General features: G+C 37.3%; 1 protein-coding gene across 4 annotated transcripts in view; it reads right to left on the reverse strand.

Annotated features, from left to right (window-relative positions):
* Window positions 1–21,103, reverse strand: part of LOC131030211 (mitochondrial Rho GTPase 1) — a 79,576-nt gene extending 58,473 nt beyond the window's left edge. The window contains exons 1-2 of one of the 4 annotated variants that reach the window (XM_057960926.2): window positions 20,524–21,093; window positions 20,149–20,266 (exon numbers count right to left, since the gene is read on the reverse strand). The gene's annotated coding sequence lies outside the window, so the exon portion shown is untranslated. Of the gene's footprint in view, window positions 1–20,148; window positions 20,267–20,523 lie in introns of all 4 variants that reach the window. The other 3 variants (XM_057960924.2, XM_057960925.2, XM_059210916.1) reach the window with 3 other exon arrangements.
* Window positions 21,104–27,861: the final 6,758 nt, after the last annotated feature.

The following is a 27,861-nucleotide window of genomic DNA, read 5'->3' on the forward strand; positions in this document are numbered from 1 at the left end:
AATTAGATAGAAAATTTAACTCTACATATTAAAAATTTAGTATCAAGTTATCAACAAAGATTCTATATATTGCACACAGTCCTAAAGCTTTTGTTTGATCACTAGCTATCATCATTTATAAACCAGCAAATCCATTTCAAATTCTATTGAAACAGTTAAAGAAACCCTCAGAATGTAGGCAGACAAAATTTACTCAAAGTATGAGCAAGGGAGAGAGAGTCACGCATGACAAAGGTATAACTATCTCTGTATACAGTATAGTCTCAACCCAATGTCCAAATTGCATAAAAAGCTTCTGTTATATCACTTACTATTACTAAGTGATCAAGTTCGTTATCAAATTCTATCCATAAAGTAAATGAGACACTTGGAATCAGGCAGAAACATTTTGTTAAAAGAACATGTGAGATGAGATAAAACCGCAGACCAGACGAACATGTGGCTACTCAAGCAGATAAGTCGATTTCATGATGTCATTTATTGTACAGCTAATACAACAACAACAAAAATGATAACTACCTTAGGCTACTGTTATCAGATTGAATTAATTCATTTATTTTATAAGAGTAAATGTAATTTTTTAAGCGATGGCCTAGCCAGAAATCCAGGTTTAAATGTTATTGAAGTCTTCCATTCGAAGATTGAACCTAAATTTTTCTCTTCTCTCAAGCAATCTGAGTTCAAATGACAAAGGAAGATTCGAAATACCTACAACATACTTGCAGTTTATCATAAGGTTTAAAACTCAACAATTTATCAAATCAATCCCAACCGACCCCTCTCTATCCCATGTTCTCCTTACTTTGACTCTCCCTCCATTGCACACGCTAAATCAACCTCCGAAGGATTGCAAATAGCATTCAATTATTACTAGATAAAACCCAAGAACTCTTAAAGAATTTCAATTCATCAGTCATTTTGTCATTCTTCTAACCAGCAGACATTTGTTACGATGCATAAAATGAAACGATATCGCATTTGCAATCCCACTATTGCATACAAAAGCGCCATTATTTATCCAAATTCAGGTCCACCAAAAATTATTACCTTCTCTGATGACCAAAATTAGCGCCATATGAAAATAAGGCTGCCACAACATTCTAATTCTGGCTAAAAGTTAGCAGTACTTTAAAAGCACCAAACAGTTATAACTAACATAGGAACCAACAGCTTTTGAAGAATCAAAAGCAATCTGGGTTATATCTAATACGGGGAGGAAACTGACAGCCATAAATGGATACGCAGTGAGGCAAAATTGAGCAACAGTTTCACTATGTATGAGTAAATGGTTCGAATGTGTAAATTCAATTATTTATTAAACTCCTGTCTCTGTTCATTGTCATGCTGCCAATATTCATTAGTTAGTGTTTATTGCAAGTCTTCTTTAATCTGGAAAAGTCCTTTGCTTCCCCTGTTTGAATGGCACTTGCAGGGATTGAGAAATGACTGCTAGCCACCACTAATCAAGTCAATCCAAATGGCAAATAAATCAACTTCACCAATTATTAGATAGAATCCATATGTTCAACCAACACACATTTGTTACTTGGCAATGTTCACATAAGATGAAAGAAATATATCAGTTGCAATGCCACTATAGCATACAAAAACGATTCATTATCCAAAATCAAATATGCAAACAATTACTTCCTCTGATGGCTAAAAACAGTGCCAGCATAAAAACTGGTTGACACAAAATTCTAACTCTGGCTAGAAAGTAGCTGGTAACAAAAAGGCACCTATCGCTAGCTATAACTAGCATGAAGCCATCAACCTTCAAGAGCACTTTGGGTTATCTGGTAAGAGGAGAAAACTAACTGGCGTACATTGAGATGTGGGCAGAAAAAAAAAAGTTACCAGATAAATGATCAGAATGAATAATATTGTGTTTGTTTTCAAATTCTGTATTTATTGCTTGTCATCTGTTATTTGGAAAAATCATATGTTTCCCCTGTTTAAATGGCGTCTACTAGAATAGAGGAATTTGACAAGGGTGAATTGATACCGGGAGGGGGTAGTGTTGACGTGTATTTTGTACACGACCAAACACAGAATAAAATACCTAAAGGGTACCTTATCCTCTCTTGAATAAAGCCTCCGAATGCTGAAGATGTCGCGGAAAGGATCAATCGGGATGACTTCAAGGTTCTTCGTTGTAGGATCTCTACGTGTGGATAAGCACCAGTGGTCGTTGTAAATGTTGTTTCTTCAAGGGGTCTTACACACTTTCTAAGAAAGCTGGTCCGTGTTACTCTTGTTTGACTGCAGGAACAGGATTTTCCTAATACTAACAGATTCTCAAAAAGATCAAAAGATAAGGGTTTCAAGAGATGAATGCTAATCTAATCCTAAGAATGACTCAATGTAGGCTGGCCTTGGTAAGATTCTACCAATTTCAGTATTGCCAAGGAATTACAACTCTACTGGAATTGATGCGATCTTCTAAGGTGATTAGTGATTTTCAAATCATCAAGGATTATAGATGCTACCATAAAGATACATATCAATATTTCAATAATGATTGAATGTTTTAAGCAATCTCAATATCTCCAGTTGACCACACAAGGCATCCTTACAGTCAATAAGAAGCTAGTGGTTTGGATATGAATCTCACCAAAGATCAAGCACAACACTTAGTCCTTCAAACTTAAATACTACTTTGACTGAGAATGATTCAAGAAGATAAACAATCATGAAAATAGCCACAAGCATTGCAATAAAACACTATAACTTCAATATTTTATTGATCTCAAAGCCAAATAGACAACAATTGTTCAAAATTCTTTCTTCAATACTCAATCTTGCTACACAATAACTTTCTTCTCTCTAAGCTCTAACTATTATCTCTCATTTATCTATTCTCAAAATGAAAATGAGTGAGGGTATATATAGCATCCTCAAATACAATGAATGGCCCCGATCGAAAGAAGATCAATGCCTGAGATTTTGACACCTAAACCCTAATTAGGGTTTGTTACAAAAAAAGATCCCCATTTAGATAAACATTATTAAATGCATAGCCAATATTTAATTGGCACAAATATCGAGGAAACATAGACCAATAGGAATTGAGCTGCCACATCATCCTATAACAACTTTTCTTCTAGAACCTTGTTCCCTTTCCTATGCTCTTTCTTAGCATATCCAACGAATCTGGACACAATTCCTTCAATCTCAGCAATGGGAATCTCAGGAAGATTCTTCATTCGTTCTTCCAAGTGAATGACTTGATCAAAAGCAGTGAGAAGAGTCGTTTCCCATCCAGGTTCAAGTTCTTTGATCTTCTCAATCAGGAGCATGGTAGTGAACATCAGATCTTGTTGCTCATCTGTGATGACGTTCTCCTCTTTGCAAAAGATGACCTTGACTCTCTCCTCCAACTCTTGGATGTCCACATCTATCTCAATCTCGATCCGCCTACCAAGAATGGTACACAATACTTCAAACACCTTATCTTGAATTGGATGGATGATACCTTCAACTTGACTGCATTTGGTGCTGATGTCTTCAAAAAGGACCTCTTTCATCTGTAGCAGAGCTGACCACTGTAGGAGGTTATGAGTTCCTCCATCCATTATCTTTTCTTGTGCCAGGATCCGTCTTGGTGTTTGCCTTATTACTTGCAGGACAAGAATGATAACATCTCTAGTGTGAGTGAAAGCAGCTACGGTTATCATTAGATTATGGATAATCTCAAGGACTTGGATAGCTCGATGAATTGTCTTCATCATTCTTGTTGCAAATTCAACGGCTATCGTGTGGGATTTATCAATCCAAGAGCTCATAAGCTGAACCAAGCTTTTGACCCTTTCTGCTTCACCAACTGATTCAAGAGAAAGTGCTTGTAAAGGAGATACTGCTGGATCCTAACGTCTCAAGGGCTAACTAAGATGACTAAAATAGCCTCTCCAAGCACCGACCTCTCTCTCAAGCTTCCTATTCTTTTCCATTTCTTTCTTAAGTTTGTCTTTAAGTGCTTCAAATGAATCAGATGCTTCTTCCATTGCTTGTTTAGTAGTGAGTGGACCAAGCTCAAATGTTTCTAAGTCATACTCATCTGCAAGAATTTTACCTTCATACTTGTCCACTACTGGTGTAGCTATTTGCAATTTCCTGGATCCTGTCTCATCTCTTATTACCTTGGACATCTTAGTGGCCTTCTTCTTTTCCATTACCCCTTGAGAATTTCCTATAAGGCTTTCTAAATCAAATACATCTTCTTCCTCTTCAACCACAATCACTCTTGTCAGTCTCTCTTTTAACCAATCCGAGATGGCAGATCTTGTTTCTCTTACTTGTATCTCTTTAGGCAGTGGTTCATCTTCTCGGAGAGGAGATGTCACTTCATCATCATTTTTCTCTTCATGCAGCTCATTAGCATCAACTTGGGGAGATTGACTTGATGAATGTTGAGGCATCTGTCCCTTCTCTGGCTTGTCATTTTGTACCATGGATTCCATAGATTCATCAACTTCAGGTACCATCTTCTCTTGACCTTCCCCTTGGCTTGCCTTCTTTTCATGTCGAGAAGATGTGCTTGATGGGTGATCTCGATTGGCCTCTTGCTTCTTCTTGAAAGATTCTTTCTTCACAGGTCTTTCTTTCCTCTTTGCACCTCCAGGATGAGAAGTGTTCTCACTCACGCTTGCTTCTCCTTCTTCTGGTCTTGCCTCTAAAGTAAAAGTCATTGATACATTCTGCTCCCTCAACTTCTGATGTTGTACATCCACCCATCTGCGAGTACATGATAAAACAGGAGCCATCAAAGCTCTCAAGTCGAAAACCTCGGGCTCATTCCAATCTACCTTCACTCTTTTATCTTCTTTTTCATAGGATGACTGGAGGTATTTGCCATTATCTTGGGCTTGATCAGCTACTCTATAAACTTTGCATTTCCTGATGAAATCTAAAGGTAGCCTGGAATGCATCTTTCTTTTAACCTCTAAATCACTTGAGAGATTCATCCAAAAGTCCTCCACCTGAAACTCATGTTTGTACTTCTTACCGACTGTCTCCTCCATATAACCGTAAGGATCAAAATTCTCCCGCAAGGCAAAGGATGTGAATGAATATAAAGATAATTCCTTCTCTGCATCTTCCGAGGCTTGAGTATTAGGACATACCTCAACTGAATTCCCCATTATGATGAGCACGGGAATTCCATTTCCATGCTTGTGTCTGGATGCCTTCGCATAAGCTGCCAACTGTCTGGTCACCTCAAGTAGCACTATCCTGTCTGTCGGATATCTCGGCAACATGTAGGAAGGTGAAGGACACCCTTGAACTCTGATGTATGTAAACTTTTGAAACTGGATAAACCATGCACCATACTTCTTCACAAGTTCTTGTGCATCCAGAGATAGTCGATTATGAATCCCACCTTGCAATATCCTAGTGATGTTCATCGTGAAGGTATCATTGACTAACTTGTAGTCACTTCTAGGCGGATGATGCAGATGAACATAAGAGTCACAAACTCTCACTTCTCTGGGTCCTCTTCCGATCACTCCTCTGTGAGGTAGCCCTACATACTCGAAACTCCTGATCAAGACATATATAACATATGAGCTCATGTGGAATGATTTGGTAGGTCTTAACCTTCTCAACTGCACATCCAGACTATTGCTAATAATTCTGGCCCAATGAAGCATTCCTTTTCCTTGGACTATTACTTGATTGAAGAAGAACGTCCACTTTTCGAAGTAGAAGGCTTGAGGAGCCCCTGTAACTCGATTGAGCAAAGTTATCAAATCTCTGTACTCCTCTTGGAAGTCAATCCTATGCGGTGTGTTGGGAATCTTGTTTAGGCAAGGCCGACTTTTGAGCAACCAATTCTTATTGATGAGATTCAAGCAAGTGTCGAGATCATCTTCATACATTGATCTGGCTCCTTCTAAGCTTTTGTAAATCATATCTTTATGCTCTAGAAGATGAAGAGCTTCACTTATAGCTTCCTCTGAAAGGTAAGCTAAGGTGTTCCCTTCCTTGGATACAATCGACCTTGATTGTGAGTCATAGTGGCGGGGGCACACTCGATCATCAGCTCATGACACTTGACTGCTGGAGGGAAACCTGCCGCCTTGATGATGCCACTTTCAATTATCTTCTTCGCAACAGGTGATGGCTTGCCAATGTAGGGGACCTCTCGAAACTTCTTCACATTGAAGTTTCCTAAGTTGGTGTCTCCGATATTGCCCCATTTGGACACGATCCTAGTCTCCAATTCGTCATTCTTCTGATCTTCCTTGATGAGAGCCGAGCGACTAGTAGATGCTTCTACCTTTGGAGTCGTCATCTTGACACCTACACAACATTTCAAAATTAGTCCTTGAGCATTATATCAGTGTAGAAATTAAGATTTCTCCAAAGGAAGATTCAAGATATTAATTAGGAAACTTCATGATAAATCTAGAGTTATCATTTCCTAATTAACCAATCAACACTTTGATTTTTCTAAAAAAAGTGTCTAAAAAATCAAGTCTTGAACAAGAATGTTAAGATAATTTCGCCATACCTCCTCTTGAGTACTAACTCTAAGACCCTTGAAAAATGATGCAAGAAAAATGGATTTCACTAGGCAAAGTTTAAATCATAGCCCTCTCTTGGCTGAATTGCGCCTCCTCTAGCATCAAAAGGAATAAACTCCACCCTCCTTAGCCTTTAACACTTAGTAGAAATTCGCTCCAAACAAGCTATATTTCGATCCTCCAATTTGCTCTCCAATTTCGCACTTAGAAGGAATGATTGAATGATTTGAAATGTGAAGCAATACTCCTCCAATATATAGAGCGCTCACCCCTTGCTTCCCCTAGGCCGACTTGGCAAAAAAGAGGAGAAAAAATAAATACAATCTCCAAAAAGGGTGGCCGACTTGTAAAATAAAAGCAAAATAAAGCCTTGAGCGCTCACTAATAAATTTTAATTTAATAAAAATTAATTTTAGATGCCTCCAAAGTAAAATTTTGATTTTTTCAAGGCTTAAAATTAATTTATTAAATACCAAAATGCTTTTAAATTAATGCGAATTTAAATTTAATTTTCCAAATGTCTCAAATTTAGCAATTTTGGCGATTTAGTGCAAACTAGAGAATATTAATTTTTGATCAAGGTCTTGATGAAGCTTGCAAATAATTTCGCCCTAGACCCTCTCCAAGGGTCAGGAGCGATTTTCCAAATTTAGCCTTGAATATTTGGTACCTTGACTCTAAAATCTCCCGGAGGATGAATTCATACCCAGTTAAGGTCTTGCATTTCAAGTTTTGGTATTCTGCATGAGGATTTAGGTGGAAATAAGGATTTTGCCCTGGACCCTCTCCAAGGGTCAGGAGCGATTTTTGCATTTTAAGCTGTAATCCATCTTATAGCTTAATTGTTGAACCCTCAACGTTATTTCCAAGATCCATTTCCTTGCACAATTGAGTTACTTCATCAAAAATCTTGAAGGAAATAATGCCTTTCAGAGGAATTTCACCCTGGACCCTCTCCATGGGTCAGGAGCGATTTTCCTAATTTGGCTCAAAACTGGCATTTTCAAAGTTCAAAATCTCTTCAAGGCATCTCAAGTAGGTCTTCTCACTGAATTCCAGACTTTGCTCTATCCAACTTTGGAGAAAAGGTGTGATTTTGGTGTTTTTCACCTTGGACCCTCACCAAGGGCAGGAGCGATTTTTTCAATTTTGACCAAAAATCCTCATTTCCTTATCAAAAAACTTCTTCACCAAGCAAGATTATGTTTATGCTCCCAAACCAAGCAAGAAAATCTTCTTTTCAAGTTTTTCGCCCTGGACCCTCAGCAAGGGTCAGGAGCAATTTTTTTTAAATTAGGCTCAATCCATCATCATTTTTCGCTGAAACTTTTATTCATTACTAGGCAATGTCTTTCCTTATCCACCCCATCCAAATTTGCTTTGTTGTTGCAAGGTAAAATGAGAGGTTTTCAAATTTTCGCCCTGGACCCTCTCCAAGGGTCAGGAGCGATTTTTTGTTCCCTGGCTTAGATTCATCAAGTTTTAGAGGCAAATCCTTATTCATCATGTTTTTGAATGTCTTTTCCACCTTAGCCTAACCTTGCCTTAAGCACAATCTTGAAGGAAATAGGTTGGTTTTGTGATTTTTGCCCTGGACCCTCTCCAAAGGTCAGGAGCGACTTTTATAATTGCCTTCAAAACTTGCATTCTTGACCATTCTTCTTCACTTCAAGGCAATTAAAACATCATTTCAAGCTCGTGTCTAGGTTTAGCTTCATTCAAACTTGGAGGAAAAGGTCCAATATTAGGTTTTTCGCCCTGGGCCCTCAGCAAGGGTTAGGAGTGATTTTTCTTATCTAGCCTGATTGCTTCTTTGTTGATCATCCAAATCATCTTCAATGGGTAAAACATGTCTTTTCTCATCCATTCCAACCACAAAAATCATTTTGACTTTGCAAGAAAAATGTGCTTTTTAGAATTTCGCCCTGGGCCTTCAGAGAGGGTCAGGAGCGATTTTTGCAATTGTGACCAAAATGCCTCACTTTTCACCTTGAAACTTTTGCTAAGGAGGATTTCACCTTGTATTGTGCTATGAATAGGTTTCCATGTCCAAGAAAAGTCAAAAAATGTGTTTATAAAGAATTTTGCCCCGGACCCTCAGCAAGGGTCAGGAGCGAAATTACCTTTCCTGGACAAAACTCCTTCATCTCTTCGTCTTCAATCAAGTCTGGATGCTTCATCACGCTCATTTCACCATTCATCAGGCCTTTGACATCTCAATTTGACCAAACAAGGCTAGAAATGACTCCAATAAGAATTTTCGCCCTGGACCCTCAGCAAGGGTCAAGAGCGATTTTGAAGTTTTCAACAAAGTCCTTCATCATTTCAAGTTAAAACTCTTTTAGGCGGGTGGAGGGAGTTGTTCATTTTCCATTCATGTTCAAAACTTGATCCCTTTTCGCTGCAAAATGAGGCAACATCAAAATTTCGCCCTAGGCCTTCAAAGAGTGTCAGGAGCAAATTTGCCCTTAGTCTCCAAAATTCATCATTTTTCATGTCTTCAAACCTTCAATTGCCTCAAGCGACGTCCAATCCTCCTTCCGAGAGACCCTGCACAAAACAAGTTAGCCAAAGTCAGTGACAGATAAGCTTAAACAACATTTTCGCCCTGGGCCTTCAAAGAGGGTCAGGAGTGATTTTGGCATTTCAAGCTAAACTGCTCAAAATTTAAGTCTCAAACCACTTCACAAGGTAGAGTCAGGTTATTCTCAAGGCCAGGAACCAGTTAGCAAGTCCATCGAAAAAAACAAGAAATTGTGTTTAGGATGAAGTTCGCCCTGGACCCTCAACAAGGGTTAGGAGCAAATTTGGCATTTCAGGCATCATCTTACTTTCCAAGAATTGATCAAAACTTCTCCAGGCAAGAACACACAATTTCACCCTCAAACATGTCAACACTTAGTTAAAATTGGGAAGGAAATGCAGTCGACAAGGAATTTCACCCTGGACCCTCAGAGAGGGTCACGAGCGACTTTGACAGTTTCAGGCTCTAGATCCATTTCATTCCCTATTCCATTTGGCCCACCAAACTCCCTTTCTTCACTGACCATGCTTAACTGACTCAGACTTGGAGACAAACTGGACCTTACCCTAAAAACCTTTCTTCAATCAAGACCTAACCTGAGACCTATTTGACTCCCCTGTAAGGTTTACCTTATTCTAACAATCTCAAATCCTCAAGGAGACACTTAACATCTTTCCAAAATTTGACTAGACTTAGCTTGAATGACGCCAAAAAAAAGAAACCCTAAGGTTTAGCCCTAGCCCAGACAACTCACTCACTCAAAACCCTAAAAGCAGAGAGAAAGCAAAACAAAAGCAAAAAGAGGGGGTCCCCATTCTAATGGGGCGATGTGTGAAATGATCACAACAGGTAGCTACATCCTATCAAACGAGATCAGCCAAATGAATTATCTTCCCAGAATTTCATAACCTTGACAAAATCTCATTGGCTGGTTTGCCAACAGGCAGGAGCCTTGGTGAAAATATCCTGGTTTATAATACTAATGTGCCCATATGCGTAAGAGCCTATTGGTTGCCAGATTAAATGCTCTTTAAAATACACCAATGTTTGCATCTTTTAAATTGCTTGGTAGTCTTGCCGGTTACACAAGTTTATAAACTACCTTAATTAAAATCCTTTCATGCGTCACTTCGAGATGGCTCTAATCGCCACTCTGTCAAGGAAAGGTCTGTATGGAGGCAAAAAAACTAGAAAAAGACATTAGTGCAGCTAAATGAACGCAATCATGACTGATATTAGGCAGTTCGTTTTACAATTACCCGGACCATCATAATAGTGCATGACAAGATCTATCGCTGGACCACTGGCCAGCAGCCAGCAGCCAGCAGCAAATACATGCCCATTCCATCACAAACAGAAAAATGGTGACCTCACTCATATATCATAAAGCTTTATCTCGACATATACAAACAAATAACAAAAAAATGATTTAATTTACAAAATAAAAGTGAAACATAAAACCCTCGCTCACTTGCAAACAAAACAACTGGAAACAATTAGCGACCAAAAAGAAGCACTACAGAGGGTTTTTACAAAACCCTACCACAAAGCCACTCGAACCCTTACAAATCTTGCGCCCTTGTGTTTCTGTCGATTCGTAATTGTTATGGCAATGGGAGTGGTAATCAACCGATTTAGCCAACTCAATTAGTACCTAAACACTTTAAGGAAATTGTCGCCAGGGAAAGCTCCATTTAATGTCATGTGCGTGCTTCTGAGCAACTAAAATGCTCCCATGCATGCCAAGTTTTGTGGCTTTCACATATGAGCTTTTCAAAAGAATTTTTGCGCTTTCTTTCTATTGTTTTTGTTTGGTGTTACATTAGGTTTGATTGGTTTTCTTTTGTTTTTCTTTTGTTTTCTTTTTTCCCCTTCTTTTGATATTGAACTTGAGTTTGTGATTTTAGGTTAATTTGTAAGAGCAACAATAAAACTAGCGGTTGGACCTCAGAAAGGTCCAATTTGTACTGCCAATAGCAATTTCTCAAATGAAGATGAAGAACATCATGCCTGAAAATGCAGTTACATAATATCGAACTCCTATGCAAGTCAAGGGCATTGAATATTCACTTTCCCGTAGGAGTTTGCAGGCACAATGGAAGCTTACTGCCAAGATATTGTACAGCATGCAATTAAGACATAATAAATCCAAAACGTTTATTGGTTATATGCCCTGGTTGATACCTTAATCTATCGGTTTGGAAACAAAAACTAAGTGGTCAAAAAAAGGGACATTACAACCACATTAATGATGTAATTTTAAACCCTAGGTATGTTAATCAGATTTATATAATTGATTATGCCCTAGGTTGTAATCAGATTTGCAGTATTTTATTAGGCTAACATAAATTAAATATGCCCTAGATTGTAATCAGATTTGCAGTATTTAATAAGCCAACATAAATCAGAAATAAAACAATAGACAAACAAGCATACCCTAGGAAAACCTCCAAAGAGGAAAAACCCAGCATGAAAGACCCACAGGTCAGATTATATATTCTCCTCTTAAATGCACAATTACAATACTTAGCTTTTCTGTCAGATCTGATCTATTTGTGTAGCAGATCTGCTCTTTCTATGTCCTTCAACTTGTACAACACCACCTATGTCATCTTGCACAAATTCGCATAAGTCTGGATGAATTCGCCTTCTTCCTTATTAATTCGCACCTGATTAGCAGAGTTGTTTTCTCATTTGCATGTAGAAAATGAATGAATGTTTATTGACTTGCAAATTGTCACTTATTTATACACATCTTTTACTCCTTGAATGCAAGTCGGCCTCCTTGAGTTTTTAGCGCCAATAAATTAGATGGCGTGTATTTAGCATAGCGTGGTATTGGGTTGTGCATATGATAGGGTCACGTTACCCTAGGATAGGGCCCGGTCCTAAAGGGGGTTCGGATGTTGCCTTAAGGCAATCCGAACCCATATAACCCTAGTTACAAACAACACTCCCTCTTAACTAGGGAGGAGGAGAATACATAATCTGAACCTTTAAGTTCCATCTAGCACACAAGCATAGAATGGATCTTGCACACAAGCATAGAATTACATCTTCCACCTAGCACACAAGCATAGGATGGTTCTAGCACACAAGCATAGAAAGTATAATACACCGGTGGGTCTTTACATTATTACAATTATCCATCTAGCACACAAGCATAGATTGGATGTAATTCATTCTGGCACACAAACAAGGAATGATTCAAAGTGCTACAAATAGTCACTGAGATTGAAGCTCCCTCTCAATCAGGGTTCCGTTTTCCATGACACCAAGTCTATCTCTGAAGTACTCGAACTTCACTCTGGATAAAGGTTTGGTGAGGATGCCAGCAATCTGTTCATCTGTGCTAATGTACTTTAGATGAATGGCGCCTCTTTGCACCATATCCCGAATGTAATGATAGTGTGTTTCCACATGTTTGGACTGGTCATGAAATACAGGAATTACTGACATCTTTATACAGCTTTGATTCTCACAATGAATGGTGGTAGGATCACTGGCTCGACCAAATAATCCAACAAGGAGCTTACGAAGCCACACTGCTTCTCTGGATGCAACAGATGCGGCAATGTATTCAGCTTCTGCAGTGCTTAATCCTACCGAAAATTGCTTTCTGCATGCCCAAGAGATCACAGCGGAGCCCAAGTTGAAGCAGATGCCTGAAGTACTTTTCCCGTCCTTGACACTTCTTGCCCAATCTGAATCTAAGTAGCCTTTCAAGAGGATTGGGGTATTAAGTGAATACTTCAGTCCATAACCAATCATGCCACGCAGGTATCTTAGAATGTGCTTGGCAGCAACCAGGTGAACATGTTTAGGTGAGCTCATGAACTGACTGACTGAGAGCATTCACGGCATAACGAATATCTGGCCTAGTATTGACTAGGTCCATCAGGGAGCCAATCAATCAGAAGGATCTGCAAAATCAGAGTTAGCTGCAGAAACACTTAACTTCTTTAAGTTAGATTCCATAGGAGTACGCATAGGTTTACAATCTATCATTCTAAATCTTTTCAAAATATCAATAGTGTATTTTCCCTGACTTAGAAAGATTTCATTAGCTCTTTGTCATACTTCTAACCCTAGGAAGTAATGCATTAGACCTAAATCCTTCATTTCAAATTCTGAGGCTAATTCCTTTTTACATCTCATGATTAATTTATTTTCACCAGTGAGGAATAAATCATCTACATACAAAATTAAAATAAGCATCTCATCATTATAAACTTTCAAGTAAATGTTACATCAACATCATTCTTGAAAAATCCTAAACTTAGTAAGTACTTATCAATTCTTTCATACCAAGCGCAAGGAGCCTATTAGAGCCCATATAAGGCTTTCTTCAACCTACAAACATGAAAATCTCTTTTATGGATTACATAACCTTCTGGTTGCTCAATATAGACTTCCTCCTCAATGACACCATTAAGGAAGGTTGTCTTAACGTCCATTTGATGCAACTCCCAACCTTTGGCTGCAGCAATAGCTATTATAGACCTAATAGAAGTATATCTAGCAACAGGGGCAAAGGTTTCTTCATAATTTATTCCTTCCTTTTGAGAAAAACCACGTGCTACAAACCTAGCTTTATATTTTTCAATACTACCATCAGCATTATGTTTAATTTTAAACAACCATTTAGAGGAAACGACAGACTTACCTTTGGGTCTGGGTACAATGTCCCAGACATCATTCTTGATGATAGACCCATACTCTTCATCCATGGCTAATTTCCAAGCATGATGGGACATAGCTTCTCCGATATTGTGGGGTTCAGACTCAATTATATTGCACATCACAGAAATGTAGTTGGCGTGATTTTGGAAACTCTTGCTATTTCTGAAGGTTCCTCTGGGAGCAGCAAACCCTTCAGCATCTTGAATCGTATTTCTAACCCAAAGTGGTCTCTTCTTGCAGACCATAATATCCTAAGGTATATCGGTAGATTGCATGGGTTCTGATGGGTCATTCTGAACTTCCTGATCTGGAAGGTCAGTAGACTCCTCCTGTAACTCAGGGTTAGCATCAACTATTGAATCTTGTTTTTCCATCACCATATCATTATTGTTGGTTAATGAACCTTTAGATCTTTTGAAAGCAATATCTTCTTCAAAAGTTACATCTCTACTTACCTCAACATACCTTTGACCTGAAATGTAGATCCTGAAGGCTTTGGAAGATTCGTTGTATCCTACTAGGATGCCTTTCTTTCCAGATGGATCCAGCTTGGTTCGTTTTTCTTTAGGCAAATGAACATACACAGGGCTTCCGAATATCCTTAGGTGACTGATGTCAAGTTTGATTCCTAAAAAGGCTTCTTCAAGTGTCACATACTTTAGGACGCGATGAGGACATCTATTATGAATATAAACAGCGGTTTTGGATGCTTCTGCCCATAGAAAAGGTTGCAAGTCTTGATCATGTATCATGGCTCTTGCAGCTTCAACAATGGTCTTGTTCTTTCTTTCAACAACTCCATTTTGCTGAGGGTTGTAGGGAACACAGAACTCCCTCTTAATTCCTGCTTTAACACAAAAGTCATAGAAGCTACCTGAGGTGTATTCACCTCCATTGTCAGACCTCAAACATTTAATTTGATTTCCTGTAGTATTTTCAACTAAGGCTTTGAATTCTTTAAATCTGTTTAGGACTTCTTCAGATTCTTTAGTTTTAAGAAAATAGATCAATGTTTTCCTAGAGAAATCATCTATGAAGATAACATAATATAGGAAACCGCTAGGAGATGCTACAGACATAGGACCACATAAATCTGAATGAATAAGCTCTAACCTTTCTTTAGCCCTACTATCGTTTTTATGAAAGGGATTCTTTACATTCTTACCCATTGCACAACCTTTACAAGCATCATCATGAGATAAGTTGAGTTTAGGCATACCTTTGACCATTTTACCGAGAGTGGGAAGAGCTTGAAAGTGAAGATGACCCAATCTTCTATGCCATAGCTCGCATGATTCAGGGGTCTCATGAATGAGAGCTTGAATTGGATTAGCTGCAAGCTTATATAAACTATCACATCTATTTCCAATAATACGAGCAGATTTGAAATTAAATTTCTTAAGCCAAGCAAGTACTTTCCCTTCAGAAAATGCTATATGCAAACCCTTATCTTCTAAAGCCGAAATAGAAATAAGATTTCTTTTAATACCAGGTACAAAAATAATATCACAGAGTTGTAAGGAAATACCAGAATCTAGTTTAAAAGAGGTAGTGCCAGAACCTTTTACCGAGTATCGAGCATCATCACTGATTACTACATGAAGATTGGTGTCTTTTTCAATCAGATCTGAGAGATGCTCACGGAATCCTGAGATGTGTCTAGAGGCACCACTGTCAAGTATCCACGTATTGTTGTCCGTAGAAACATTGCTGGAAAGAGCAGAGATAAGAAGGTAGTCTTCACTTTGTTTGGCAACTTCATTTAAGTTGGCTTCCCTTTCCTTTGGGTCATTCTGACAATCTCTAGCATAGTGACCATACTTGTCACATCTGAAGCAACGAATGTGAGAGGAATCTCTTGACTTTTTCCTTGGATCATAGGAGGAGGATCTAAAATCTTTGCTTCTCTTCTCTTTCTTCCAATGACCACCTTTCCTAGATTTAGTTAAGAGAACATGATTATCTTTGAGAGAGTTCTTGAGTTTTCCTCTTCCCTCAATTCGAGATTCCTCTTCGATGCAATCAGATTGAAGACGCTCAAAGTTGGGACGATCGGCTCTTCCACCAATGCTACGAATGAATGGTTCCCATTCATCAGATAGACCATTTAATGCAATCATAACAAGATCTTTATTTGAGATTTGGCAATCAAGAGTGCTTAGCTTGTCCTTTAGTTCATTGATCTTCATGAAGTAGGCTATGATTGAGTCTTCTTCTTTCATTTTCATGTGTAGAAGTTGATGTCTTAGGGCAAGGGCCCTGCTGAGATTGTTGACTTCATACATCCCTTCCAAGTGTTTGATCATTTCTCTGGCAGATACAAACTTTGATATGACAGTGACAAGATGATTCTTGACGAACTCAATTATGATCCTTCTAGCCTTGAGGGAATCTTTCTTGAACAGTTTCAGCTCTTCAGCATCTTCTGGAGGAGACAGCCTTTCTTCTTCTACAAATTTCAGTAGGTCGTTCTCTTCAAGGATCAATAGAATACGAACTTTCCAAGCAGCAAAATCAATGGCTCCCTCAAGTCTATCTTTAGCCTTCAAACCTGACATCTTTAATCTGAAAACAAACAACAGCTATATGCAACAATTGATTTGCTAAAATCAGAAGTTAATGACCCCTTAGCTCTGATACCATGTAGTTTTAAACCCTAGGTATGTTAATCAGATTTATATAATTGATTATGCCCTAGGTTGTAATCAGATTTGCAGTATTTTATTAGGCTAACATAAATTAAATATGCCCTAGATTGTAATCAGATTTGCAGTATTTAATAAGCCAACATAAATCAGAAATAAAACAGTAGATAAACAAGCATACCCTGGGAAAACCTCCAAGGAGGAAAAACCCAACATGAAAGACCCACAGGTCAGATTATATATTCTCCTCTTAAATGCACAATTACAATACTTAGCTTTTCTGTCAAATCTGATCTATTTGTGTAGCAGATCTGCTCTTTCTATGTCCTTCAAGTTGTACAACACCACCTATGTCATCTTGCACAAATTCGCATAAGTCTGGATGAATTCGCCTTCTTCCTTATTAATTCACACCTGATTAGCAAAGTTGTTTTCTCATTTGCATGTAGAAAATGAATGAATGTGTATTGACTTGCAAATTGTCACTTATTTATACACATCTTTTACTCCTTGAATGCAAGTCGGCCTCCTTCGGTTTTTGGCGCCAATAAATTAGATGGCGTGTATTTAGCATAGCGTGGTATTGGGTTGTGCATATGATAGGGTCACATTACACTAGGATAGGGCCCGGTCCTAAAGGGGGTTCGGATGTTGCCTTAAGGCAATCCGAACCCATATAACCCTAGTTACAAACAACAAATGAGCCTTATTGTGCCAACTACATTGTTGGTTGTGATTTTAATTGGATGTACGAATTTCTAGGGATCACTTATGATATTGTTGTTATCGTCATTGTTAATAGAGCTAGAAAGTGTGCCTGTATTTGAAATTTGATCATTGTTCTTATTTGTGTTGCTCTTCTTAGGATTGTTTGTTTATGACATTGGGATTTAGTTCTTTCTTATCATATTTCTCTTGCCATTTTCTTTTCAATCTTGATCAGTTTAAAGGGTTGATACCATGCATTCGCAAGAGAGTAAAAAAGAGCTTCCTATAATCTTAATTTGTTCCACCCCTATGAAACTTTCATATGTTATGTTTGTCTAGTCATCTTGTTGTCCTTTTTGATTCTTAGCAAGATCTTTGAATGAGGCTCTTCAAGACATTGATCTTTTTGAAAGAAAGGAAGCAACTCCAAAATTTGGCTAAGTTGTGAAGACAAACTATGGGTGCTTGTATGGGAACATCAACACCTTGGTGTTAGATGTGTTGACAATGTTTAGATGTGCACATAAGAGAAGACATGCACCTCATTGCAGAGCAAGAATGTTAGAAAATTTGAAGCTAGTGTTCCCACATGCACCAATAGAAAGAAGCTCGCTTTAGTCAAATTGTCCTTCAACACTTAGGCGTACACCATGGGATCAAGATACACTTGGGCAAAGGATCCAATATTTTTCAATATTTAGTTGTGTCTAGGAGATCAAGTAAGCATTGTTGTAAAGGAGGAGACATTTTTGAAAATCTATTTTGGTTGTTGATCACATATATATAGAAGAAGATATTATGTCAATAATAATTAAGCCACATTTCTGTAATGAATACTTAAGTTTATGTTTTGAAATACTGAAGACTTCTGGGGTGTATCATCAACATGTTAATATCATTAATATGACTCTCCTTATATGAAGTCTGATATAATTGTGGGTATACTTCCATTCTTCATGGTTGGTGCAAATTGTTCGATTTTGATATTGTGAAGTCTTACAACTTGTAAGACAATTTCGTCGCTGGAGTAAAAAATCAGATCAGCACATGACAGTGGTTAGAAGCACACAAATGATGTTTCTACCAAAAATATAGTCATGACACCTACCTTCCTAACAACCCAAGACAAGCTAAAGTTAGATACCATTCTCACTATTCAAAATAAATACAAATATAGGAAACCCCAAATAGTTGATTGTACATCTTCAATAATCAATATTAGTCTTGCACTTCACAAAATCAGCCAGCCTATAGGTGACCCTTACGAGAACCTCAAAAGGATAGTTTATGTGGATCTCATCATCCAAACCACCTTTATTAGGCCCATTCAGCGTAATCAATCTCTAAAACATGCAACTCAAACCTCTCAATATACCAATTTCTTCTTAAACGTCAACAATATGCCTTTAGACCATGACTTATTGGATCAAGAGGATCTCATGCTGCTTATGGAGCTAGTTTCAAAGAGAAATTCTTAATCAAAAGAGCCATGGTGGACAAAGGATCAGCCCTTAACATCATTATCACTAAACTTTTAAAATAGGATTGGTCAAAGCTCTCTCAAGACCTTGGCATACCAAAATTGGTGTCAACGGTACAACTGCTCTCCTTTTACATTATGCTCTCTATCATATTAGGACCTAAGATTCTGGCAGCTAAATTTCACATTTCAGATAGAATGCTTTCTTACAATATGCTTCAAGATTAGCCTTGGATACATTAGATGCAAGCCATACCCTCAACCCTCTTTCAATGAAAAAAATTTATGCAATGAAAAAATATCCATTTAGTCAAAATCAACAAAACCCATATCATTACCATGAAGAAACAGGTTAATAACCATCGAGACCAACTCTCGAACTGTCCAACCAAGTATAGGAAGTGCATTACATTGAAGTCATTTAGGTCAAAAACTCACATTAAAATTACATCTTCCAAAAATGCTAAAATAGTTTAGATTATGAAAGACAAGGAATAGTAGCCTGTATCTAATAAGCCCGGTTGTCAACAAAAACATGAGAAACTCACTAGGCATCATCAAGTTCATGGCGCTAATGAACAGACTAAGCCAGCCTTCTTAGGCAAACAAACTTATTAACCGTGTACATCCATCTGCAAACATGTTGATACCATCTTATCAAGTTATCAACAGCCTCCACAATACAACTTATGTAGAAGACTAGTTAAAACTTAAAAGAGATGCGGCTACCTTTCTAGGAAAAGCATGGTATGCCTGGAAATAATTTATACAGATAAATATCTAATCTTGGTATGCTTGATATTAATTTCATGTCATGTCTCCAGTATTGTTCTGCATAGCACACACTTGTGCCTCCCTCTAAGTCTTGCGATATCAATTTGATGTTGCAAATTGCCCATGCCTTTCTTACCATGACATACAATTTTTCAGAAGTAAAGCTTACATTCATATTTTCATTCTATAAGCAGAGCTATGCAACTAATTGACGCTATGTCCTCAAAATTTGTTAAATTTATCGGCTTGCTGACAAATTCCATCAAAACGACTATGCCTTGCAGATTCCACTTCTGGAATTTTTTCATTTTAATATACACGTGTTTCTGTTTATTAAGCATGCATGATATGCGAATTACTTTCAATTTATGCCTTGAAGGCATGGGAATCATCAGTATCTATTTTAAGTAAGTAATCATTAGCCTAGGCAAAGAAGAATGTATTAAATACTAATGTGAGCAAACAAAATGTCATTGACAATGAGAATTTCAAGTTTGAATTCATATGAACAAGTAAATATAAAAAAAAATGTGTTCAATTATTACGATCGAAATAGTGATGTTAACATCGCCTTTGCAGGTACCAATCTACTCGTGCAGGCATATCTTTGAAAGTCTCCGTGTAGCCTTTGCTAAAATACTTAATGATGGCAAATCCAGAAAAGCATGGCTCTTGAAACTCAAACACATGTATGTTGTACCATCATAACAAGTAAAGCTACGAAGGCCATTTTCTACTCTACTGGGTAGTCAAAATTAACTCTTATATGTAAAATAGAGGAATAAACATAGTTTCTTAAGTGCTCACCTAGCCTGTCAAGCGAGACACCAATTTGGAGTGTGAGACATTCGCATATGATCTAGGCTGTAAATTTCTACCAAAACGCACCACTACAGGAGCACACAGGAGTAAATGATCTTCGGTTCTGTGTCAAACAATTTTAGTGCGTGCATAAGATCACTCAAACCGAAACAACAGCAAAAGTAAAAATAAATCTAAAATGGATATGTACAAAACCCTTGCGGAAATAAATCAAAACAAGTTACAGCTAAGGAAAGCTATATTTAAAGCCAGACACGGAACCATGGAAGGCCAAGGTGAATTAAAAAATCGTTACAGCGCACCCAATAATTGCACAAAACCTAGTTTACTTATACTGGCATCTTAAGCATGGGCGTAAACCTAGTTTATGAAGGAGGTCGTCTCCCCCCAGATATTCTCTTTCTGAAAGTTAAGAAACACTGGATCCACTACAGCTGGTTGGGTTCCCGCTCCCCTGCCCCTGGGGTTATTGCCTCCCGCTGGGCCGGGGGAATATTTGATGCAGCAGTGACAGCCTTTGGTTGGTCCCCGGGCCGGAGAAGACATAAAGACATCAGGGGTTGGGCATGCATAAAGGCAGGCAGAAATAAATGGCTAATATTTCTTGATCGATCCCGGCCTCTATCCGATGACCAGATAAAGATGCGAGGAGAGAATGAATGCTTTCGGGATCAATAGCGGGTCATTGAAGGAGTCGATAGGCTGTCGGGAATAAACAAATGCCTGTGATCTCCCCCTGTTCCTCATCGAATGAATGACTCTCTCTTGGGTCCGATGGAGAGAATAGGGAAGCCCTCGGGTGCGATAGGCCTTCGAATGAGAGAAAGAAGTGGCACTTATTAGATAGAGGGTTGGCCTGGCCCCGGATGAACAGATACAGCTCGGGATTAGAAGCATCGCATCCACTACCGGGGAAGGAGAATTAAAGAAGCCGCCCTTGCCCCGAGAATGGATCCCCTGCCCGCACACATAGGGGATATGGACCCTACTATTCTATGGACAACAATAAAATAATAAATCTACTCATGTCAATAGTATAATGATAACAATATTATGATAATAGAATAACACAAGTATAACAAAGTGAAGTATATAACAATAGTATTTAATTGTTCAAATTTTAAAGTTTAAAGCTTAGAAATTAAAACTAAAGTTTAAAGTTAAAGTCTCAAACTTCAAAATATCGTTATGCCTCATCTAAGATATCAATATCAAAAGGATTATGTGTCACTCTCAAGTTGAATTTGTGGTTCATACAATGAAATTTTAACTAATCTTAGTTCCATCTCTCCCTCATCAATTTGTTTATCATTTTTAAGATCAATGCCTCAATGTGTTGGAGTCTACCGATGGGGTGATCCCACAATAGTGGGTTACACTTTCACACACAAAGAAAAGTTCGTGTTGGCCAAAAAAGTTTCAAAAAACACCTTCATACAAACATACATGTTCGAACAAAGGGTATTTCACCCCTTCATACGGACCCATATGGCTTCGAACGAATGAGGGGGTTCAATTGAACCTTCGATCAAATCCCCACATGGTACTATTTTTTTTAATATAAAAAAAGGGTTCCTTAATGAATCCATTGTTTTATGAAATTGTATAAAAATTGAAATGACAATTAAATTGTTATTTTCATTCACACAACGCCAAGTCAGAGGGGGTTAGAACAAACCTAAAAGGTGATTTTGGAGAGAGGAAGCTCATGCAAACTCTTCATCACCCACCACGTCAGCTAGATGTATGCCAAGTACACAAAAATCTTCCTTTTTTAAAATAAATTGTATGCAAGTTTCAAATTTCTTCTTTTCTTGTAGTAAGTTGCATGTTTGTTCTTTGTTTTTTCTTTGAAGTTTTTTTCAATTTCAAATCTCTTTCATATAGGAAAATATTGTATTTTTAAATTCATTAAACATTTATTTAATGAGGATGAGATCCTAGGTTACATATGACATAGAAACCCTAGGTATATTCACTTAGAACCCTAAGTTGGATCGTTTAGAATGTTAAAACCTAGAATGTGAAACCAAATTGACTGTATGTAACTTGTGCAGTGCACTTGAAACTATAATATACTCAAAACTCCACACCCCATCTTGAAACTATAAATTGCATTGCCTTGGTGAGTTTAGGATTGGAATTCATAGATTTAGGATTAAAGTTTCATAACAACCTATTACATGTACTAGAAACCTATTTTTTTTATTTTTAGGTACTTGTTCGTCATTTTTTTTCATGTTTAATTAAACTTAAGTGCTCTCTATCTATCTATCTATCTATCTATCTATCTTTCTTTAGGCCATCTCTCTATCATGAACTTCTTTTAAAGCTCTCTCTCTAGATCTATAAGATACATCTCTCTCTATCTCCCCTTAAGTCTTTTCCCCTTAAGTCTTTTTAAAGACTCTCTCTCTCTCTCTCTCTCTCTCTCTCTCTCTCTCTCTCTCTCTCTCTCTCTCTCTCTCTCTCTCTCTCTCTCTCTCTCTCTCTCTCTCTCTCTCTCTCTCTCTCTCTCTCTCCAAATCTCTCTCTAGATCATAAACATATTTCTAAAGTTCATTCTCTCTCTCTAGAATCTCTATAAGATCCCTCTGTCTATCTCCCCTTAAGTCTTTTTAAAGATCTCTCTCTATAGGTTTCTTTAGGTCCTCTCTCTTTCTCTCTCAACTTAAAGTCTTTTTAAAACTCTCTCTATATCATAAACTTTTGTTTAAATCTCTCTCTCTATCTCCCCTTAAGTCTTTTTAAAGATCTCTCTCTATCTTTATTTAGGTCGTTCTCTCTTTCTCTCTCTTGAGTTAAAGTCTTTTTAAATCTCTCTCTCTAGATCATAAACTTCTTTCAAATAAAGCTTTTTTCTCTTTAGATAAATATAAGATCCCTCTCTCTATCCCTACTTACGTCTTTTTAAAGATCTCTCTCTCTCTCTCTCTCTCTCTCTCTCTCTCTCTCTCTCTCTCTCTCTCTCTCTCTCTCTCTCTTTGGCAACACCAAGTGGTGTAGGTTACCTTTTGTATACACTAATATAGAGATCGTTAAATTGAAGGTTAGTCTAGCTAACCCAAATATATCTCAAGGGGTCTATAAGAATACTTGTGAGACTATTTTAAAGAGCTTAGTGCACCTTAGATATGAGTTGAGTTAGACATGTGCCTATACAATTGAGGCTATAGACTCTATTCTTGCCTAGATGAGGGGAGATGTCACTTGAAATGTTTAATTTGTCTCTGTTCAGAGTAATGTGAGTAAGGAAACCATCAAAAGAGAATGTTTTCCTTACTATGAGGGTAAAGCTAAGGTGAAGGGGTATCATGTCACAAGATGTGTGTATCCAGACATGGCAACTCTGATTTACCCTTGTTTTCTACCAGTGCATGGTCAATATTCTAATAATGACCAAATCCCATTATATTTTGCACATCAATTGTATGTTGAGGTTCATTTGGGCCTCGAGGTTACCTACTATGACCTACTAGACTATTGTGCTTAGGGTCGTGGTAGGGTAGCAGATAGAGATCTTTATCGTAGAGTTGATCAAGTGGTTTCATTTTACAAGGCCTTTGTTGGCTAGAGCATGTTTGCTATCTCCCTAGCCCTAGCCCCCATAACATATGAGATTGTCATTGCTTCCCAAAAGGAAGTAATTTACAATGTTAGAGATATTGTAGTTGTTGTTGTTAGGGTATCATTTGATCGTGTGGGTCAATGTATGATGATTCATCCACAATCCAAATTCTCTATAGGTGGTACATCTAGTTTAGATGATCTTTTTTCTCTTGCGAGTGTCCCTTTGTCGATGGATGTAGATTGTTTGACAAGCGATGGTATGCAATGGGAGATGTACCATTGTTCGATTGAGGACTTGTTGTAGGCTTACTATTTCCTATCATCTTGTCTTCACATTCCTTTACACGAGGTTACAATAGAGGTGACGAGATGTTATAGTCATACAAGATTGAGCTAGGGGGCAAGACATTTTGAGCATTCCCATCACTCTGGTAGCACTAATGCACATGATGACCCACCTACAAATCACTCAGTTGCTACAAAGATGGATATACATGGCACAAATCCTTTATAGAGTGGTGAGCAGATTCATGCATCTGGGGACCTAAATTCATTTGAGGAGTAGCTACAGAGGATGAGGACATCTAGTTATGTTGACACTTCTAGGTCCAGACTCCACATCGATGCCTGCTTGCTTGCATAGTCCCCTTCACTCATCATTAATGTGTATGCTCACATACACAGATGTAGAGGTTGCAGTATTTTCTATGGTGGATACGTGGTTGCAGATGATCCTACACCACCCGATAACTAGGTACATGTGTATACATACATGTGTACACACACATGTGTAATTTAATTTAAATGTGCTTTGAAATTAAATTTTTAGTTTTAATTTTATATAGTCCTAGAACATATACATGTTCACACTGTTAACACGTGTGTGTGTGTGTGTACATGTCTATATATGTATGTGTGTGTGTGTACATGGATACGTGGTTGCAGATGATCCTACACCACCCGATAACTAGGTACATGTGTACACACACCTGTAATTTAATTTAAATGTGCTTTGAAATTAAATTTTTAGTTTTAATTTTATATAGTCCTAGAACATATACATGTTCACACTGTTAACATATGTGTGTGTGTGTGCGTGTGTGTGTGTGCATGTATATATACGTATATGTATATACATACATACATGTGTGTGTGTGTGTGCGCATGTGTATGTGTATATATATATATACATATATATATATACATATATATATATATATATATGTATATATATATATGTATATATATATATACACATACACATGCGCACACACACACACACATGTATGTATGTATATACATATACGTATATATACATGCACACACACACACGCACACACACACACATATGTATGTATGTATGTATGTATGTATATACATATATTTATATACATTTATATATATATATATATATATGTATGTATGTATATATGTATATATGTATATACATATACATATACGTATATGTATATACATACATATATTTATATAGACATGTATATATGTACATGTATACATGCATATATATGTATACATGTATGTATACACACACACACACAAATATGTATATATATGTATATGTATATGTATATGTATATATATGTATATGTATATGTATACATATACATATACATATATATACATATTGTGTGTGTGTGTGTAGACGTATAAAAATGACCATATGCCTTCAACAAGCTAACTTGTTGAATACCCCCAAATTTGGAAGGACTCTTACAAATTTGTCCCCAAAGTCTTTCAAACCATTAATGGTTAACTAACCCTTTGTGGCATGGTCAGAGAATTTTTGCCTAACTCAACCCTCATCTAACCTAGGGATCTCATCAAGCATTCATTGCTTTGACCATGGTTATCTCCTTAACCCTTTCACAAGAGTTTATCCAATGGGTAATCTTAACGTAACCTTAACCCTTACCTCCCAAGGTAACCATGAGGTCTTCTCAAACATTTAATGCTTCTTACATCTCCTCTTAAACAGTCTTATGTTGGCAATTGTCACTATTTCATTGGTGAGAATTGCAAACATTGATTGATAACTTTCAATCCTGACCCTTGATAAGATAATCCAATCCTAACCATCCATTGCCATGTTTCTCCTATAAATAGAGCCCTCATCCCTTTATCATCCAAGTCTTTAGCATCATACTTATACACAATTTTAGCAAGTATCTAGCCTCTCTTTGTAATAGAAATAAATCTAATAATCATTTTAGAAGCATTTCTATCATCTTAGATTAAATCATATCACTAGTATATCATGTTAGTGTTGGCATTATAACAGACAAGAGGGAGATTGTCGAGATTGTTGGCATTTCAATAAGGATATTGAGAAGGTTGTTGATGATTATGGATATAATTAATTAAGGATGTTTATTGTCTTAATATTATTATTTTGTCATTGATGTCAAGAAATTGTTTTTCTAATTCAGTATGATGTTGTCATATCTTAAAAAGTATGATTTGATGAATATAAAGATGTCGGTAAAAGACACAAAAAGAATGTGATGAATAAGGGGAGGAATAAGTTATTCAATGGGCAACTATTACCAAGTTAGACAATAATGAGATCATGATGATTAGATTGTTTTGATATCCTACATATGTTATTGATTATAAGGATAATACTATACTATGTTACCGAGCAATGAACCTAGTCGGTAAACCCTAAGGTTATCGCTATTGGTTAATGAAGGCAGAATGTCTACCGAGTGAAGTTTAGTATTTACCGAGTTGCAACCGAGCAGTAACAGAATGCATTGAATGAATAAAAGCATTATTTAATGAAGGAAGCTGATGAGCTGGCTATGATTAAATGATTGGTATGTCATGCATAAAGTTTGTTAAAGAATTTATGGCAAAGGAAAATCGACAGGAAGATCTACAGCTCAGATTGAACCGCAACACCCTAGCACAAGTTCCAAGAAATGTATGCAAGTTCCAAGGTGGGGTAAACATTTTTTCAGATCGAAGGATACATTGAACCTGGTCAAAGGTTGAAGATCTGATGGCTATGATTGATCATGGGAAATGTGATCAAGGAGATTAAGCAATCAGCAAATTGTTTATAAATAAGGAAATGTTGATAAACAATGTATGCAGGCAAGTGTATGCACATGGATGCTACATAGTGATTACCGAGCACAGAAGCTTGAAGACTTGTTTGAATAACAAAGTATAAAGCCCAATAGATGGACAAGATAAGTCCTATATTGTATTGAGCAAATAAGAATTTTCTTTATCATTCTAGATGTGAAGTTGCAGATAGATTTTTATTACTGTTATTTTGTGAAGTGACAGAAAATCTCTTAACCGAGTGGACTTAACAGTCTTGTTTGTAAAACCCTCTAGCAAGGTGACATTCTGATTGAGTGTTTGAAATCCTTTAACAAGGTCACTTTTAACAAGGTGAAGATCCTGACAGATCTGAGAGAAATCCCTTAACCGGGTCACATCTAGCAATGTGTTTGTAATCTTTAACATGATTTTCTTTTAACTGAGCATACTCTATTAGAGTATATTTCTTAGTGGGTCCAAAATCCCATAGTGGTTTTTCCCTATTTGGGTGTCTACGTTAAATCTGGTGTTATGAGTGTTATGATGTTTATATGCTTTTGAGTTTGCATGTTTAACAGTTTTGGTTATATTACTGAAGTATATGTTACCGAGGTTGAATTTGTTGTTTTTATGGAAGATTAAGTTTGTATGATTCACCCCCCCCTCTCATCTTGTTAGGCATTGGATTTGTACTTACATTAAGTATCAGAACTATCAGTTAGGATAGTATTTTTACTAATCTTGTCATCTTATCATCTAGTTTAGTTCATTTGTTAGAATCATGCATAGATAGGATGCATTCATACTAAATTTGATCTAAAGCATCCCTCATTCTTGCATTTGTCATCTCTAAGTCAATTTGCTCAGTGATTTGAGAACAAAGGCATTGGCTTGAGGGATCTTGTGAGATAGAGATCCATGGAACACTCCTTGGGAAGTTGAGCTATTCCTCATAGCTCCATAACCTGCACCAAGAGTCCCATGGGTGTGTGGGCAAGTCTTTGAATAATTTTCATAATTTCAGTTGAACCGCTTTTCCCGCATACATTTCTGGCA

The sequence above is a fragment of the Cryptomeria japonica genome, chromosome 9 (assembly GCF_030272615.1).
Source record: "Cryptomeria japonica chromosome 9, Sugi_1.0, whole genome shotgun sequence".
Classification (NCBI taxonomy): Eukaryota; Viridiplantae; Streptophyta; class Pinopsida; order Cupressales; family Cupressaceae; genus Cryptomeria; species Cryptomeria japonica.